The sequence below is a fragment of the Lissotriton vulgaris genome, chromosome 7, assembly GCF_964263255.1.
Source record: "Lissotriton vulgaris chromosome 7, aLisVul1.2, whole genome shotgun sequence".
NCBI classification, from domain to species: Eukaryota; Metazoa; Chordata; class Amphibia; order Caudata; family Salamandridae; genus Lissotriton; species Lissotriton vulgaris.
In genome coordinates, this window is record NC_141695.1 from 873,895,241 (window position 1) to 873,916,041 (window position 20,801).

Genomic DNA, 20,801 nt, shown 5'->3' on the forward strand with positions numbered 1-20,801 from the left:
ACAAACCTCTTTCACCATCGCTAGAAATCTTGTACTGAGAAATCTGTGGTAATTTAACTATAGGCTTGACAGTAACCACGTAAGGTGGAATTTGGAGCAAACCAACATCATTCGGACCCATAGCCCAAAGCGTAGCAGGAAGTGAAGGCAATTCGGGTGGAAGTTGGTCTTTAGACAAATACTTAGGAGAAACCAACTTCTCACCTAGAGTAAGATGTACACCAGAGGGGGAACAATGCAATTTTGTATGCAGACGTTTCAATAAATCCAAACGCAGCAAATTCTCGCCGCAACCAGTCGTTAAAATGAGCGGGGCCTCCAAATCATAAGGACCAATGGAGATAGGCAACGGGCAAGAAACCAGGTTGCTAACTGGGGCGCCAGAGAATCCTACAGAAACATTTGTTATGCCAGACAAAGGTGCCCCAGGGAGTTTGGAGTGAATGATAGAACTTCTCATTGCACCAGTATCCAAAAGGAATGGCTCTGAAACACCCAATGCATCAACATCAACATAAGGCCCATTCTGATCCACTGGAACTGATACGACTCCCTTACTTTGCCCATGGCTGTCCTAGCTAGTGTGAAAATCCTGATTCTCACTTCCAACACAATAATCGTCATTGTAATATTGTGCAGACTGAGTATTCTGCTTGACAAAATAATTCATAGAACTCTGAGGGAGAAAGGAACGTTGTCCCTGAGACAACGCACCACACCCTCTACCTCTGGGTGCTGCTTGAAAACCACCACGACCTTGCGGTCCTGGCAATCCAACATTACGCTGCAATAAATCGGCCAACTATTCTTCATGTGACCTTCTTCCTTACAATAGGCACATTGATTAGGACCTAGCAAAGGTCGCGGAACAAAGGGTTCAGGTTTCTGTAACAACCTCTGAAACTGGGGAGGCTGTTGAAATGGGCGCTGAGCAGAACGAGGAAGATAAGCCTGTTGCAAAAGAACCTTCATTTTTAATTCTTTAGTCTTTTTCTCGAGTTTATCCTTTTCCTCCTTATCCCTATTCTCGTAATACTGAGCGGTGGCTAATATCTGGGCAGACGAAGAAACAGCCCACGAACTTTCGGAGTCTTTCAATTTATTCGATAATTCTGGAAGTAAATTAAATACAAATTTATCCACGAATAATCGCTGTCCACCCTCAGTACTCATATCTAGACCACTATGGTCGATGAACGTCTCCTCCAAACGGGTAAAGAAATCGGAAACACTCTCATCTTTCTTCTGTTTACACGCAGCTAGCTTATCCCAATTAACACGTAGGGCAGGCATCATTGTTTTCATTAAAGTGATGATCCTACCAGGCAATTGTGCAATCAAAACATCAGGTTTAGCCCCACCTACTTGTGCTGCATCCGTGGCAATTATAGCAGCCCAATTACCGACTAAAGCTTGGTCGTGATCCTCCCTACGAATACGAGCCCATAACGCTTGTGGGACTACATTTCCCATCAGCATATCAATATCACCCAAATTCATAATACATGCATCAACAGTCTGGGACAGCTCTTTATAATACCCAGCAGGATTTTTACGAGTGTCCGGTAAAGACTGTTTGAGCGCCAAAACTTCAGATCGTTTCCAGGGAAAATGTACCCATTTACTCTGGAAATGAGCAGGGACACGTGGAATATTACCTGCCTGTGGAACCTCTTCTGCTCCATACTGGAGGAACTTCTCTCATAGGATAAGGTTTCACTTTCTGTCTAACTGCAAGATCAGGTTCAAGAATAGTCTGAGAAGAAAATAAAGACCTGAAAGTGACAAGTGTCCTTACGGCGTCCTCAACCTCAGGACCCACAATAAGTCCTTAATCAAATTTAGCCTGTATGTCTAACAGACCCTGGGGAGCTAAATCCAAATCCATATCCTCCCATCCTTTGACAAGAGTATCACACATAACATTAAGAACATATCTCTGCGTGGGCGCATTCCACTGGAGAAAGGTGCTCAGGATATCGTGCGTGCTATACTGTGGACCATTCATGATCCATTTGTGAGCAAGAGAGTCCAATATAACTCGCTCGTCGGAACCTGGGAGTTGACTACGGGATTGCCTTCGAGAAAGAGCAGGAGTCACGTTAAAAGACCCAAAAAAGGGGGAGAAAAGGCCAGAAACGGTATCGACCAATCGTTTACGAGTTGTGGGAGAATCTGACAGAAAAACAGGAGAGAAGGTATTAAGCACAGCAGGAGAGGGGCTGACAGTTATAAGGGGAACCGAGGGTAAAGGAGACTGAGGTACAGAAGTCAATGGCAAAGGAGTCAGGGGTGGCAACACTGGAAGGGGCAATTGTGGAAGAGGTGGATCAAATGGCTGAACAACAGGTTGCTGGACAAGTGGTAATAATGGAGGTGCATTAGCACCTGGTACACAGGGCGGAGGCAATCTCAACAAATGGGACATTAAGGGATCTTCGTCAAGATCCTTACTCTGTGGGGAAGTAGGCAACACAGGGTAGCATCTAACTATTGTCATACGATGCTGTCTTTCCGAGACTTCAATCGCCCGATCGATCTCATTATCTTTAAACTGCTGAGCAGCCTGTATAATCGTCATACCTTGCGCTTTCTTATCTCTTTTTGCCTGTTTAATTTCACTCTGTTTGGCTTCCTTACGCCAGAGGCGGAAAGAGTCAAACATTGCCGGCCGGGCTTTTCTTTTGAACAAAATTGCTTCTAGATTGTCTAATATGTCGGGGCTCAAAGCTACCATTTTGTGGCCACTGCAGAACACCATCTTTTTTTGTGTATCGGATCCATGTTTCGTTAAAGGCAATGGGGCCAACACCATGTTTCGAATAAAGCTCATAAGTGGGAGTTCCAACCGGAGAAATTGGACAAGAGTCCTCCAGCCGGGAATCCCTATCGCAACCAAAACAACAAAACTTCCTAAACTTGCTAAGACCAAGCATCTTTAATTCACTGGTCTCCTTACAAACTTCAAGGGGTGAAAGCAAATAACACAGCACAAACGTACTCACCCCTTGGCTTCGGCTATTGCAATGGTCGAATAACAAATCCAAAAACAAAACAAAGAAGTGGGCGCTACCCATGAATACTTAACTAAGTGTTCTCTCACGCCAACAGAGGTCCGTATAACGTCTCGCAATACCAGTCATCACCAGAAGGGCCAAGGCAGGGCGGCAGTCAGGGCAGCAGTCGTCAGCAGCCGTCGGAAAGGAGTAGCCGCGCTGTAATAGACCTTCGGTCCACTTCGACATACAGGTGTCGCTTGACATGGTTCGCGAATCCTCCTGAATTTTCTTGCGAGGCTCCTCACGACCCTCGGGCTGAACCACTACCACTGAAGCCGCCCCACGTTGTGCGCCAGTTGGAGAACCGGGCCTTATTGGCCTGGCGGCGCAGGGTATGCCTTAAATCTCCGAGTTCCCCTGCCCTGTCGGACAGAGACACAAGACACTCTGTTAGGCGTAGAAAATCAGGTTTATTAGCAGCAGCTAAGCACAGTTGTCCCAGAAGTACAGAGTAGGTTCTCATGAGACTGCCACTTTATTCCGCGGTGCACAATCTTTTATAGCACACATATTTACAACGTATACTCCCAATACATACAGGGCTAGCCAATAAGAAAAGTTGGAAAACAAGTTATCAAGTGTCTCAAATACGTCCTTCTTTCAGACCGTGTGTTCATCCCTCCCCTCAAGTTAATCAGTACTAGTGCCTACAATCCAATTTGCAACAAGGGGTGGTGAGGGACAGAAATACAATCCAATTTGCAGGTGGCAGGACGTACTTGTGTGCCTCAAAGGATAGTTATGTAACAAGAGAATACAAGGAGAGAATAGCGAAGGCCAATCGGATAAGACAAAGTAAGGAAAGAATAGGGGAAGCCAAATAGTCAGTCGAGACAGGGATCAACCCAGACATGGATTAGTGAACTCGGCCAGACCCTGACATTGGTTTCGTAAACAAGGGCAGGAGGTTACTTTTTAACAAACGAGACACGTAGCAGCTGGAAAAGGCAAAAACGCTCCGTTTGCCATGCTGCCTGAGTGAGGGCAACACAAAATGGCGACGGGACACAAAATGGCGGCCAAATACGGGACGAAGTCGAAAACCAAAGAACCTCACTTGGCCCTTCTTTTATTCGTTCATCTTCTTCACTTTCAGTAACTTTCCTTTCTTCTGTTTTAACAGCAATCTCATGAGACCCAGTAGCTGGTGCCCACTCTACTTGACTTGTTCTTGGTTGGTCATCATCCGTTGATTCTTCAGAATCTGTCACTTTAGATTCTTCAACTTCACACACTTCAGCCTCTGGTTTTTGTCTTTGTTTTACCAGTTTCTGCTCTTCTTGTCTTTCAAGCGGACTTGGGACTCGTCTGGTATGGCTCGCGTGGATCCAATTTGGTAAGCCGCCCCACTTCACTGTTGTCGTTTTCACGAGGATAACTTGATATGGTCTATTCCACCTAAGTTCTAAACACAACTTCCTCACATGTTTCTTCACGAGAACCCACTCTCCAGGACTCAGATCATGAGCTTAAATTCGGCTGTGCTATAGTTGCATTTTCTCCAACCTGGTGAGACACAGAATGCACCAGATCAGCCAATACTCTACAATAATCAAGCACCAGATATTCAGATATATTCATTAGTTTGTTCGCTGGTACAATCGCTTCTCTCATTGCTCTACCCATCAGGACTTTGTGTGGACTCAATCCAGTCTTTTTATCAGGAATGCTTCTAAGACTCATCAATACAATGGATAATGTGTGAGGTCATTTCAGTGTTGTGGATGCACACACCTTTCCTAACCTAGATTTATTGTGCCATTTATCTGCTTAACCACTCCAGATGCTTTTGGTTGATAGGTGCAATGCAGCTTCTGCTCAATTTGTAATGCTGCACAAATCATCCGAATTATCTCATTATTAATATGAGTTCCTCTCTCTGTCTCTAAGGTAACTGTAAATCCAAATCTTGGGATCAACTCTCTTAGGAGCAGTTTTGCTACTGTGAGACTATAATTTCTTCTCGTTGGATATGCTTCCACCCAGCGAGAGAACAAACAAACAACAACCAAAACATATTTTAGCCCATTACATGGGGGTAAGATCAATAAAATCCAATTGGAGTCGGGTGAATGGTTCTGCTGCCTTTCCAATTCGTCCCCAACTAACAACTGTCTTTCTGCCTGGGTTTTGCTGCTGACAGGTGACGCACCTCTGGCAATAACCCTGAATTTTGGATAATACCACGACTGCTTTAAGAGCCTAATCGTAGCATCTCTTCCAACATGTGAAATTTCATGGTATACCCTTGCCATTTGTGAAAGTAAACAATCTGGCATGACTGGTCTTTCATCTATATAAACCCACATTTCATCCTCTGCTCTCTTTCTGCAACCCACATTTTTCCAAATTTCCTTTTCCTCATCATTTGCCTCTTCCTGCAACTGCCTGATTTCATCCCAAGTTTCAAATGAAGAAGAGAACATTAAGTGACAATTGGTATTTTCTTTTTCCATATGTCTGTTTAGGGCTATTACATTTCATGCACAGAAACATGCTACCTGATCTGCGTATCTGTTGCCCTTAGTCACATATTCATCTCCTGACTTATGTGTGGAACATTTTACCACTGCAATTCTTTTGGGCAATTTCAAGGCATCCAATACATTTTTCACAGTTTTGCTGATCCTGATTGGGGAACCTGAAGAAGTCAGTAATCCCCTTTGCATTCACAACTACCTGAAGTCGTGGACAACTTCAAAACTATATTGGCTGTCAGTGAATATGGTTACCTTCAGGCTTTTGGCATTTTTGCATGCTCTAATTAGACCTATCAATTCAGCAATTTGTGTGGCATTTACCCTTTCAGGTAGGATGCTTTCAAAACTCCCGCTATGGTGCATACAGCATAGGCAAAACACAATTCACCCTTTTTATTCCTCAAATATGATCCATCAACAAACATAATGCAGTCTGATTCTTTGAGTGGGGCATCCTCAATGTCAGGCCTTGGTTTGGTGTACTATTCTGTCACATCCAGGCAATCATAATCTGCTTGGTCCCTCACTTCCTCATAGTATGAATTTGGCAACAGGGTTGTTGGATTTGCGGTAGTGCACCTTGCCACAGTCACATTTTCGATTTACAAAAAGGGGGTGGTGATGAACAGAGTGTCTGAGTTAAACAGACCACTCTTACCCAGTCCAAAGATCAGGGCTTGATCCATCACCGTTATTTATCTCACTGCCCCATCCCAGCTCAGAACCTGGCTATATGCAAATCAGTCTGTCCCTGGCCCAGTGCATCATGGGAACAGGGCAGACTAAACTACCAAGCCAATTCTTCACCAGAAAGGAAACAAGCTACCGGGGACCGGTTTCTGGCATTTCAGCCTTCTTCGGCCCGGCTTGCTTGAATCCTGATGGAGCAGTGAGAAAGGGACTCATGTCTGAGTATACCCTGCCACACCTATAGTGGCCAAAAACGATTTACAAAAAGGGGGTGGTGATGAACAGAGTGTCTGAGTTAAACAGACCACTCTTACCCAGTCCAAAGATCAGGGCTTGATCCATCACCGTTATTTATCTCACTGCCCCATCCCAGCTCAGAACCTGGCTATATGCAAATCAGTCTGTCCCTGGCCCAGTGCATCATGGGAACAGGGCAGACTAAACTACCAAGCCAATTCTTCTCCAGAAAGGAAACAAGCTACCGGGGACCGGTTTCTGGCATTTCAGCCTTCTTCGGCCCGGCTTGCTTGAATCCTGATGGAGCAGTGAGAAAGGGACTCATGTCTGAGTATACCCTGCCACACCTATAGTGGCCAAAAACGATTTACAAAAAGGGGGTGGTGATGAACAGAGTGTCTGAGTTAAACAGACCACTCTTACCCAGTCCAAAGATCAGGGCTTGATCCATCACCGTTATTTATCTCACTGCCCCATCCCAGCTCAGAACCTGGCTATATGCAAATCAGTCTGTCCCTGGCCCAGTGCATCATGGGAACAGGGCAGACTAAACTACCAAGCCAATTCTTCACCAGAAAGGAAACAAGCTACCGGGGACCGGTTTCTGGCATTTCAGCCTTCTTCGGCCCGGCTTGCTTGAATCCTGATGGAGCAGTGAGAAAGGGACTCATGTCTGAGTATACCCTGCCACACCTATAGTGGCCAAAAACGATTTACAAAAAGGGGGTGGTGATGAACAGAGTGTCTGAGTTAAACAGACCACTCTTACCCAGTCCAAAGATCAGGGCTTGATCCATCACCGTTATTTATCTCACTGCCCCATCCCAGCTCAGAACCTGGCTATATGCAAATCAGTCTGTCCCTGGCCCAGTGCATCATGGGAACAGGGCAGACTAAACTACCAAGCCAATTCTTCACCAGAAAGGAAACAAGCTACCGGGGACCGGTTTCTGGCATTTCAGCCTTCTTCGGCCCGGCTTGCTTGAATCCTGATGGAGCAGTGAGAAAGGGACTCATGTCTGAGTATACCCTGCCACACCTATAGTGGCCAAAAACGATTTACAAAAAGGGGGTGGTGATGAACAGAGTGTCTGAGTTAAACAGACCACTCTTACCCAGTCCAAAGATCAGGGCTTGATCCATCACCGTTATTTATCTCACTGCCCCATCCCAGCTCAGAACCTGGCTATATGCAAATCAGTCTGTCCCTGGCCCAGTGCATCATGGGAACAGGGCAGACTAAACTACCAAGCCAATTCTTCACCAGAAAGGGAACAAGCTACCGGGGACCGGTTTCTGGCATTTCAGCCTTCTTCGGCCCGGCTTGCTTGAATCCTGATGGAGCAGTGAGAAAGGGACTCATGTCTGAGTATACCCTGCCACACCTATAGTGGCCAAAAACGATTTACAAAAAGGGGGTGGTGATGAACAGAGTGTCTGAGTTAAACAGACCACTCTTACCCAGTCCAAAGATCAGGGCTTGATCCATCACCGTTATTTATCTCACTGCCCCATCCCAGCTCAGAACCTGGCTATATGCAAATCAGTCTGTCCCTGGCCCAGTGCATCATGGAAACAGGGCAGACTAAACTACCAAGCCAATTCTTCACCAGAAAGGAAACAAGCTACCGGGGACCGGTTTCTGGCATTTCAGCCTTCTTCGGCCCGGCTTGCTTGAATCCTGATGGAGCAGTGAGAAAGGGACTCATGTCTGAGTATACCCTGCCACACCTATAGTGGCCAAAAACGATTTACAAAAAGGGGGTGGTGATGAACAGAGTGTCTGAGTTAAACAGACCACTCTTACCCAGTCCAAAGATCAGGGCTTGATCCATCACCGTTATTTATCTCACTTCCCCATCCCAGCTCAGAACCTGGCTATATGCAAATCAGTCTGTCCCTGGCCCAGTGCATCATGGGAACAGGGCAGACTAAACTACCAAGCCAATTCTTCACCAGAAAGGAAACAAGCTACCGGGGACCGGTTTCTGGCATTTCAGCCTTCTTCGGCCCGGCTTGCTTGAATCCTGATGGAGCAGTGAGAAAGGGACTCATGTCTGAGTATACCCTGCCACACCTATAGTGACCAAAAACGATTTACAAAAAGGGGGTGGTGATGAACAGAGTGTCTGAGTTAAACAGACCACTCTTACCCAGTCCAAAGATCAGGGCTTGATCCATCACCGTTATTTATCTCACTGCCCCATCCCAGCTCAGAACCTGGCTATATGCAAATCAGTCTGTCCCTGGCCCAGTGCATCATGGGAACAGGGCAGACTAAACTACCAAGCCAATTCTTCACCAGAAAGGAAACAAGCTACCGGGGACCGGTTTCTGGCATTTCAGCCTTCTTCGGCCCGGCTTGCTTGAATCCTGATGGAGCAGTGAGAAAGGGACTCATGTCTGAGTATACCCTGCCACACCTATAGTGGCCAAAAACGATTTACAAAAAGGGGGTGGTGATGAACAGAGTGTCTGAGTTAAACAGACCACTCTTACCCAGTCCAAAGATCAGGGCTTGATCCATCACCGTTATTTATCTCACTGCCCCATCCCAGCTCAGAACCTGGCTATATGCAAATCAGTCTGTCCCTGGCCCAGTGCATCATGGGAACAGGGCAGACTAAACTACTAAGCCAATTCTTCACCAGAAAGGAAACAAGCTACCGGGGACCGGTTTCTGGCATTTCAGCCTTCTTCGGCCCGGCTTGCTTGAATCCTGATGGAGCAGTGAGAAAGGGACTCATGTCTGAGTATACCCTGCCACACCTATAGTGGCCAAAAACGATTTACAAAAAGGGGGTGGTGATGAACAGAGTGTCTGAGTTAAACAGACCACTCTTACCCAGTCCAAAGATCAGGGCTTGATCCATCACCGTTATTTATCTCACTGCCCCATCCCAGCTCAGAACCTGGCTATATGCAAATCAGTCTGTCCCTGGCCCAGTGCATCATACAGCATACAGCCAGGTTCTGAAACTGGGATGGTGCAGTGAGCTAAAAAACGGTGTTGGATCTAGCCCTGATCTCTTGACTGGGTGAGAGCTTTCTGCTTAATTCAGAGACTCTGTCCCTCACCACCCCTTGTTGTAAATATTTTTGTCCACCCTAAGCGTGGAAGGGTATTCTCAGATGTGAGACCCTTGCTCATTGCACCATCAGGATTCAAGCAAACCGGGCCGAAGACGGCTGTAATGCCAGAAACCGGTCCCCGGGAGCTTGTTTCCTTCCCAGTGTAAGAATTGGCTTTTGTAGTTTGGTTTGCCCTGTTCCCATCATGCACTGGGACAGGCACAGACTAATTTGCATACAGCCAGGTTCTGAAACTGGGATGGTGCAGTGAGCTAAAAAACGGTGTTGGATCTAGCCCTGATCTCTTGACTGGGTGAGAGCTTTCTGCTTAATTCAGAGACTCTGTCCCTCACCACCCCTTGTTGTAAATATTTTTGTCCACCCTAAGCGTGGAAGGGTATTCTCAGATGTGAGACCCTTGCTCATTGCACCATCAGGATTCAAGCAAACCGGGCCGAAGACGGCTGTAATGCCAGAAACCGGTCCCCGGGAGCTTGTTTCCTTCCCAGTGTAAGAATTGGCTTTTGTAGTTTGGTTTGCTTTGTTCCCATCATGCACTGGGACAGGCACAGACTAATTTGCATACAGCCAGGTTCTGAAACTGGGATGGTGCAGTGAGCTAAAAAACGGTGTTGGATCTAGCCCTGATCTCTTGACTGGGTGAGAGCTTTCTGCTTAATTCAGAGACTCTGTCCCTCACCACCCCTTGTTGTAAATATTTTTGTCCACCCTAAGCGTGGAAGGGTATTCTCAGATGTGAGACCCTTGCTCATTGCACCATCAGGATTCAAGCAAACCGGGCCGAAGACGGCTGTAATGCCAGAAACCGGTCCCCGGGAGCTTGTTTCCTTCCCAGTGTATGAATTGGCTTTTGTAGTTTGGTTTGCCCTGTTCCCATCATGCACTGGGACAGGCACAGACTAATTTGCATACAGCCAGGTTCTGAAACTGGGATGGTGCAGTGAGCTAAAAAACGGTGTTGGATCTAGCCCTGATCTCTTGACTGGGTGAGAGCTTTCTGCTTAATTCAGAGACTCTGTCCCTCACCACCCCTTGTTGTAAATATTTTTGTCCACCCTAAGCGTGGAAGGGTATTCTCAGATGTGAGACCCTTGCTCATTGCACCATCAGGATTCAAGCAAACCGGGCCGAAGACGGCTGTAATGCCAGAAACCGGTCCCCGGGAGCTTGTTTCCTTCCCAGTGTAAGAATTGGCTTTTGTAGTTTGGTTTGCCCTGTTCCCATCATGCACTGGGACAGGCACAGACTAATTTGCATACAGCCAGGTTCTGAAACTGGGATGGTGCAGTGAGCTAAAAAACGGTGTTGGATCTAGCCCTGATCTCTTGACTGGGTGAGAGCTTTCTGCTTAATTCAGAGACTCTGTCCCTCACCACCCCTTGTTGTAAATATTTTTGTCCACCCTAAGCGTGGAAGGGTATTCTCAGATGTGAGACCCTTGCTCATTGCACCATCAGGATTCAAGCAAACCGGGCCGAAGACGGCTGTAATGCCAGAAACCGGTCCCCGGGAGCTTGTTTCCTTCCCAGTGTAAGAATTGGCTTTTGTAGTTTGGTTTGCCCTGTTCCCATCATGCACTGGGACAGGCACAGACTAATTTGCATACAGCCAGGTTCTGAAACTGGGATGGTGCAGTGAGCTAAAAAACGGTGTTGGATCTAGCCCTGATCTCTTGACTGGGTGAGAGCTTTCTGCTTAATTCAGAGACTCTGTCCCTCACCACCCCTTGTTGTAAATATTTTTGTCCACCCTAAGCGTGGAAGGGTATTCTCAGATGTGAGACCCTTGCTCATTGCACCATCAGGATTCAAGCAAACCGGGCCGAAGACGGCTGTAATGCCAGAAACCGGTCCCCGGGAGCTTGTTTCCTTCCCAGTGTAAGAATTGGCTTTTGTAGTTTGGTTTGCCCTGTTCCCATCATGCACTGGGACAGGCACAGACTAATTTGCATACAGCCAGGTTCTGAAACTGGGATGGTGCAGTGAGCTAAAAAACGGTGTTGGATCTAGCCCTGATCTCTTGACTGGGTGAGAGCTTTCTGCTTAATTCAGAGACTCTGTCCCTCACCACCCCTTGTTGTAAATATTTTTGTCCACCCTAAGCGTGGAAGGGTATTCTCAGATGTGAGACCCTTGCTCATTGCACCATCAGGATTCAAGCAAACCGGGCCGAAGACGGCTGTAATGCCAGAAACCGGTCCCCGGGAGCTTGTTTCCTTCCCAGTGTAAGAATTGGCTTTTGTAGTTTGGTTTGCCCTGTTCCCATCATGCACTGGGACAGGCACAGACTAATTTGCATACCGCCAGGTTCTGAAACTGGGATGGTGCAGTGAGCTAAAAAACGGTGTTGGATCTAGCCCTGATAACTTGACTGGGTGAGAGCTTTCTGCTTAATTCAGAGACTCTGTCCCTCACCACCCCTTGTTGTAAATATTTTTGTCCACCCTAAGCGTGGAAGGGTATTCTCAGATGTGAGACCCTTGCTCATTGCACCATCAGGATTCAAGCAAACCGGGCCGAAGACGGCTGTAATGCCAGAAACCGGTCCCCGGGAGCTTGTTTCCTTCCCAGTGTAAGAATTGGCTTTTGTAGTTTGGTTTGCCCTGTTCCCATCATGCACTGGGACAGGCACATACTAATTTGCATACAGCCAGGTTCTGAAACTGGGATGGTGCAGTGAGCTAAAAAACGGTGTTGGATCTAGCCCTGATCTCTTGACTGGGTGAGAGCTTTCTGCTTAATTCAGAGACTCTGTCCCTCACCACCCCTTGTTGTAAATATTTTTGTCCACCCTAAGCGTGGAAGGGTATTCTCAGATGTGAGACCCTTGCTCATTGCACCATCAGGATTCAAGCAAACCGGGCCGAAGACGGCTGTAATGCCAGAAACCGGTCCCCGGGAGCTTGTTTCCTTCCCAGTGTAAGAATTGGCTTTTGTAGTTTGGTTTGCCCTGTTCCCATCATGCACTGGGACAGGCACAGACTAATTTGCATACAGCCAGGTTCTGAAACTGGGATGGTGCAGTGAGCTAAAAAACGGTGTTGGATCTAGCCCTGATCTCTTGACTGGGTGAGAGCTTTCTGCTTAATTCAGAGACTCTGTCCCTCACCACCCCTTGTTGTAAATATTTTTGTCCACCCTAAGCGTGGAAGGGTATTCTCAGATGTGAGACCCTTGCTCATTGCACCATCAGGATTCAAGCAAACCGGGCCGAAGACGGCTGTAATGCCAGAAACCGGTCCCCGGGAGCTTGTTTCCTTCCCAGTGTAAGAATTGGCTTTTGTAGTTTGGTTTGCCCTGTTCCCATCATGCACTGGGACAGGCACAGACTAATTTGCATACAGCCAGGTTCTGAAACTGGGATGGTGCAGTGAGCTAAAAAACGGTGTTGGATCTAGCCCTGATCTCTTGACTGGGTGAGAGCTTTCTACTTAATTCAGAGACTCTGTCCCTCACCACCCCTTGTTGTAAATATTTTTGTCCACCCTAAGCGTGGAAGGGTATTCTCAGATGTGAGACCCTTGCTCATTGCACCATCAGGATTCAAGCAAACCGGGCCGAAGACGGCTGTAATGCCAGAAACCGGTCCCCGGGAGCTTGTTTCCTTCCCAGTGTAAGAATTGGCTTTTGTAGTTTGGTTTGCCCTGTTCCCATCATGCACTGGGACAGGCACAGACTAATTTGCATACAGCCAGGTTCTGAAACTGGGATGGTGCAGTGAGCTAAAAAACGGTGTTGGATCTAGCCCTGATCTCTTGACTGGGTGAGAGCTTTCTGCTTAATTCAGAGACTCTGTCCCTCACCACCCCTTGTTGTAAATATTTTTGTCCACCCTAAGCGTGGAAGGGTATTCTCAGATGTGAGACCCTTGCTCATTGCACCATCAGGATTCAAGCAAACCGGGCCGAAGACGGCTGTAATGCCAGAAACCGGTCCCCGGGAGCTTGTTTCCTTCCCAGTGTAAGAATTGGCTTTTGTAGTTTGGTTTGCCCTGTTCCCATCATGCACTGGGACAGGCACAGACTAATTTGCATACAGCCAGGTTCTGAAACTGGGATGGTGCAGTGAGCTAAAAAACGGTGTTGGATCTAGCCCTGATCTCTTGACTGGGTGAGAGCTTTCTGCTTAATTCAGAGACTCTGTCCCTCACCACCCCTTGTTGTAAATATACAGTCACATTTTCAGCACCCAAGATCACTCTTTTGTACCTAGTCAGCCGACTATAGGTCATATACTATGTGCTCCTCCATGTCAAAAGAATCTCAACTGAATGTGGCACATATACCCTGACTGAATGTCCCATCACAATTGCTTCACTCTTTTCCAGACTTACACAAGTAGCAGTCACTCCTTTCAAACAGCCTGGCAATGCTGCAGCCACTAAATCCAACGTAGCAGAAAATTATGTTACTGGGCACCGTGCCATTCCATGTTTCTGAGTTAGGACTGAAAGTGCACACCCATCTCTTTCACAGCAGTACAATGCAAAATCCTTTGCATAATCTGGCATGCCCAACGCAGGTGCCTGACAAAAACTATTTTGCAATTTAGTAACAGCTTCAATGCTTTCATCATCCAAAACATCTTTCTGTGTCAACCTCTATAGGGGTTTTGCAACCAGTGAAAAACAACTGATCCACTGTCTACAGTATCCAAACATTCCCAAAAACATTCAAACCTCTTTCTGAGTTTTAGGTGGGCTCATTTGTTTAATCACACTAATTCGTTCTGGTGTCACCTTTCTGGCGCCTTTTTCTATTTTGTGTCCTAGGTACTGGACTGCCTGTTTACAAAATTGAGATTTTGCTGGTGACACTTTGTGTCCACCTTCTGCCAAATGGCTCAGTAAGGCAATAGTATCTGTCACACATGACTCTAGTGTCTTTAAAGACACTAAAAGGGCATCAATGTACTGAGCCAAAACTGAATTTCCTGGCATGATCAATGTATTTGAACACTTTTTCAGAATCGGAAAGATTCTCCGTGTACCCTTGAGGAACTCAGCACCATGCCAAGACATGGTCTCCGAACCACAATGAAAACAAATATTGGCTTTCTGGATGTAAAGGAATTGAGAAAAATGCTTGGCACAAATCAATCACTGTGTAACATTCGGCATCACAGGGAATTTGATACAGAATAACTGCTGTATTTGGCACTATTGAACAAAAGAATACTACAATCTTATTATTTCTTCTTAAATTCTGTACTATTCTGTATTTTCCGCTTGGCTTTTTAATTCCCATGATAGGTGAATTACAAGGGCTGCTCAATATTACTTTCAGAATCTCCTCCTCAATCATTTGATCAATTACAGGAGCAATTACGGCAATTACTTCCGGACTCATTTTGTTCTGAGGTGTGTTTGGATATATGGCACCTTCTCTCAACGCAACCTGAATAGGAGCTAAATTTGTAATTAGACCATTCTCTTTTCCTGCAAAATCCCATACATCCGACCTTACTGTACTTTTTAACCCTTCTGGAAATTTTCTTCTGTGAGAAGTGAAAACAACTCATCCACTTCTGTCCCTTGTTTCACTAACATCATCTTGAATGCAACATCCGCATCAGGTGTCTGAAACACAATACCATATGGCGTACAATAGATGGTTCAATTCATTTTACAGAGTAAATCTCTTCCCAAGAGATTCACTGGACTCGTGCAACATACTTCAAAATGATGCATGTCTCTGAAACTCCCAATATGAACTTCTATTGTACTTGTGACTGGCGTTCTAATATGTTTATTCGAGACTCCTACAACTTGGATAGTTTCTCACTGTGGTACTGAGAATTCTGGACCTGTGTTATAAACATAGTCGATCCATGACAATTTTGGCATCAGCTAACCGCAAATGGCGAGTGCGGTATACACAAGCATTTTCGTCACGGCCGAGTGTTGGGATCACCCTGAAATCAGCATTTCCGTCACGAACCCTCGGGTTCCATTTTGTGAACGGCATCCATTTTGTGATTGCCCTCACATAAAGGCAATGACTAAATCCAAGACGAGTCCGAAGCACACGTGCACCTTTGCTGACTCCAACATGACCTGGGCAAGCTAACTCCACTGCCTACAGCCAAACCTGTTCGGCCAGGTCGCCTTATGACTCTTCAAAACAGGGTCGCACTAGACGTCATACTTGCAGACCGAGGTGGGGTCCCTTTCTGTTGTTTTATGACTTGCTTTATGAGGAGGAGGTTCCCGATTTTATTAGGGGTCTGTCGATATCTGATGGAAATACTGGGTCTTGCCGGGTAATCAATTATGGGCTGGACGAACTGAAATATGTGTTTGACATCATGACTCTGCTTTTTCTTTGTAGTAAAAATATGTGTATGGTCAACTGTAAAATAAGGAATGTTTGCCCGAGGCTTATTGTTTTGTATAACAGAAAAAGACTGGCTCTGTAATTTTGAGCAGTCTCCTGAGAACATACATGCTGTTGTACTTCTAGGATACCTGTTACTGGTTGCAGCCAATAAATACGATCTATGACTTCACCAAGAAGACTCTGGGTTTCTGTAGTCTGAAACAGAAAGGACTCAGAGTTTTCAGGTGTTCTCCCTGGCACCGCTGGGTTCTTAAAAACCCGGTACTTCAATTGGTGCCCAACGCGGGGCGGTATCAGCGGTACCGGTCCAAGCCAGAGGTTCGTGAGGAGCTTCGTGTGAAAATTCTGGAGGAAGGCCATCCACTTCATCGACCCCTGTATGTCGACGTGGTCCGAAAGTCTTTGCTGCGAGGTTCCCCGCGTCCCGACGGCTACGAAGGACTGCTGCCCTGACTATCGCCCTGTTTTGGACCCGTGATCCTTGGTAGAGCTAAACGATAGACGAGTCGTCTGGTGACGTCATTGATACCTCAGTTAAGTATAAGTGGAGCGTCTCCCAGTCCTCAGTTTGGTTCTTAGTTCGGTATTCTTTGGGTTTTTGTTTGGAACTTGCAAGCGCCAAAACCGAAGGATTCGTGTTTTCACGAGACTATCGTATTCGATAATCCTTTGAAGTTTGAAGCTAGACTAGAGAGCGAAGATGCCTGGTCTTAGCAGACTTGGAAATTTGCTTTGTCTTAGTTGTAATAGGGATTCCCGATTGGAGGACTCGTGTCCGGTTCCTCCGATTGGAACTCCATTATATGAACTCTATGTGAAACATGGCGTAGGCCCGATCGCATATAATGAAGTCTGGATCCGATACACCAGAAAAGATGGTGTTTTAAAATGGCCCCAATATGGTAGCTTTGACACAGAGATCTTAGATAATCTAGAGGTAAAACTTTTTAAGAAGAAAGCCCGGCCGGCAATGTTTGACTCCTTTCGCCTGTGGCGCAAGGAAGCCAAACAAAAATAAATAAAACTAGCAAAGAAAAATAAACGAGGTATGTCAATGGTACAAGCCGCTGTTGCGTTTAGGGATAATGAGGAAGAACAAGAGAGCGAACAAATGCATAGAATTAGGAAATTATCGGTAGATAAATGCTACCCAGTTTTTCCGCGTAAAGAACAAGAATCAAAAGGAAAAGTTGATTCAGATCCTTTAATGTCTCATTTACTGAGTTCACCGCCTCCTTATGCGCAAAGTGCTACAGCACCTCAGCAACCTTTGGTTGTGCAACACCCAATTGTTGGGCCAGAGGTTCTACCGCAACCACCAGCTCCTCTTCAGTCGATCCCCACTCCTCCGGCGCTGCCCCCTCAAGGGCCGCCGCTTTTGCTACCTACTCCATCTGTGTTCCCTACGACTTCGCCTACTGCTCCGACTGTGTATCCTAATACTCCCTCTGCTACTGCCCCCACCTCTGCTTTACCTCTGCATGTCTTTCCTGGTGCTTCTGTCCTACCGTCAGCTTCTCCTTCTGTTCGGCAGAGAATGGCCAACACTGTTAGTGGCCTTTTCTCGCCTTTCTTTGGGTCGCCTAGTGCGACCCCTATCGCAGAACAACGACAGTTGCGGAGCCAACTGCCCGACTATCAAGAGGGAGAATTACTGAATCGGTTAGCGTGTAAATGGGTTGTCGATACTGCGAGGTATGACGTACAGTCTATCATGGAAGTTTTCCATCAATGGGAAGCGTCGAAGCAGAGATATGTTTTTGAACAAATGTATGTATTTCTTTGTGAAGACTTGGAGGGAAACGATCCGGAACACGACCTGCCTGAATTGTGGCGTGTGCGGTTCGAGTTCTCGGAGGGCATGATCGTAGGCACTGACGTTGAGAGAGAGGTTGCAATACTGTTGTCATATCGGAGTAAGGGAGGCACTTCCCGGTCATCATCTGAGCATGACACACCCGGTAGGAAAAAGGCGCGACAGTATCCCATGAGAGAGGTTCCATCGGTTTGGAGGGAAGGGGACCCAAATGCCAATCCGGCCATTCCGCCGCATTTTCAGCGTGTATGGGTGCATGTTCCCTGGAAGAGATCTGAAGTTTTGGCTCTCCAACAGACATTACCTGACCCCCGTAAAAATCCTGCATGGTATTATAAGGAGTTATCACAGACTGTAAGCTCATGCATTATGAACTTAGCCGATATAGACATGTTGTTTGGAAATGTTGTTCCACAGCCTTTATGGGGAAAGATTCGTCATACGGATCACGATCAGCAGTTAGGTGATACATGGGCTAATATTGCTGCTATAGATAACAGACAAGTTGGTGGTGCTAATCCCAAGCCTTTAATATCTGACCTCCCTGGTAGAAATATTACTTATATGAAAACTCTAATGCCCGAATTGCGCGTTAACTGGGACAAGCTGTCTGCATGTAAGCAGAAGAAAGATGAGACTGTGTCTGACTTTTTCACGCGGTTTGAAGAAACTTTTGCAGATCATAGTGGTCAGGACATGGCTACGGAGGGTGGCCAGAGATTGTTCATCGACAAATTTGTACATAATTTACTTCCTGGATTGTGCAATAAGTTGAAGGATTCTGAGAGTGCTTGGGCTGTTTCCACGTCAGCACAGATTTTAGCTAAGGCCCAGTACTATGAAAACAGGCGCAAAGATGAGTTAGAAAAAGCGGATAAGAAGACTAAGAAATTGAAGACTAAAGCGCTTTTACAGCAAGCTTATCCACCACGTACCAATAGTCAGCGCGATTATCAACAGCCTCAGTAATATTCGGGGAACTCGCAAAGAAATGAGTTTCCTCAACAACGTTTACAGTATGGACCCAATCAGTGCGCGTATTGCAAGAAAGAGGGTCACCTTAAGAATAGTTGTCCCGTTTTGTTACAACGCACGAACGGTGCTCCTGGTGCAAGAGGTCGAAGTATTCAACAGGCTCCTAGAGGGAGGGGACGCGGTGCGTTCCCGCAAAACGTGCGATCCTTTCCGTCTCAGAATTCTATGAATAGTTTTGATCAGCAGAATAATGCATCTGGTAGGACGGCTCAGTACTATGCTGATGACTACTACGCAGAAGAAGAAGATGTGAATAATAATGATTGCTAGGACAGCCATGGACAAAGAGAGGGAGTGGTTTCAGTTCCAGTAGATCAGAGTGGACCCTACGTTGAGTTGATTACATCAGGTGTGTCAGAACCTTTTCTGTTGGATACTGGTGCTACAAAGAGTTCTATTATGCACTCAAAACTCCCTGGCGCACCTTTGTCTGGCGAAATGAATGTTTCAGTAGGTTTTTCTGGCGCCCCGGTTAGGAAACCCGATTTCTAGTCCTATGTCTCTTTCTGTTGGACCTTGTGAACTCGAAGCACCCCTTATTCTGACGACGGGTTGTGGCGAAAATTTATTAGGATTAGACTTGTTGAAAAGATTGTATGCGACTTTGTACTGTTCTCCTTCGGGAGTACGACTTACACTAGGAAAGAGAGTGGTTTCTCCAATGTATTTATCGAAAGACACGCTCCCGACAGAATTGTCTTGTCTCCCGGATGTTCTTTGGGCAAAAGGTGCTAACGATGTGGGTCTTTTGGAAATACCGCCATATGTTGTGACATTGAAAGCCAATGTTAGAATGCCACGCATTCCCCAATACAAGATCTCTAGCGAAGGTGAAAAAGCGTTGCTAGCGATCATTTATGATCTGATCGAAAAAGATGTGATTGAAGAGACGAGAGGCAATGTTTGTAATAGTCCTGTCCTGCCTGTCTTGAAGCGTACTGATCCTACGCATGAGCGGATTTTGCGGATTGGCAATCCGCGAATTTGCGGATTTGCGAACTCGCAATCCGCAAAATCCGCGAATTCCCGCGAATTTGCGGATTTTTTTTTTTTTTGTGTTCGCCCGTGTTTCTGCCAGTTCGCGAGGGTTTTTACAATTTCGCAATTTGCGAACTTACCTGTCGGGTCGCAAGTTTTGCGAACTTGTTGTTTCTACGTGTCCAACCTGTTTGGGACACTCTTCTTCATCACTGCCACTCTCTGTCACCACTGCCACTCTCTGACTACTCATGCCACCCTCTGGCCCACCCATGCCACCCTCTGTTTCATCACCACACCCTCTGGTTGTCCAGTGTACATTATTTTCGGCAAAGCAAAGCACACCTTCCCTGCCTCAAGTGACCTGAATTAATTTGGGGCTGATTAATGTGTCACAGAATATTTTTTTAGCTGGCACCTGCTTCCTTAGTGCGCCCTGATTAGTGATCTTTTGCACTTGCTAAGTGCTTTCATTGTTGCAAAATTAGTTACAACACCTGCCCTGCCCCAACTGACAATAATGAATTAGGGGCTGATTAATGGATTTTAACTTCCAGCCTGGCTCCTGCTTGTCTCCCTTAGCTGTAATTCATGACCTTTGTGGCATATGTGTAACTATTCTGAGGTTCAGAGCAGGGTCACATAATAGTTTCAACTGGCAACTGAACTCTGGAGGGGCCCCTCAGGAAGCACTACAGGAAATGGCTACTAATGATGTGCCTGAACTTTTGAACCTGGTAAGTAGTTACTTTCAGTTTTGCTTAGATCGTATTTCTGCAATTTCGCACTTATTCGCGGGGCGCGAACTCACGCGAACAGTGCGAGCAGTGCGAGCAAAATCCGCTGCTCGCGGATTTGCGGATTTTGCAGGAAATTCGCAAATCTCGCGGATTGCGGATTTCCCGAAAATCCGCAAAATCCGCGAGCGGAACGTATTTTCCGCCCATGCCTAACTGATCCTTCCCAGCCACCTGTTTACAGGTTTGTGATTGATCTTAGAGAGGTGAATAAAGTTGTTGTGCCACAGTTTCCGGTTGTCCCTGATATCACGACCCTTTTGACTATGATTCCAGCTT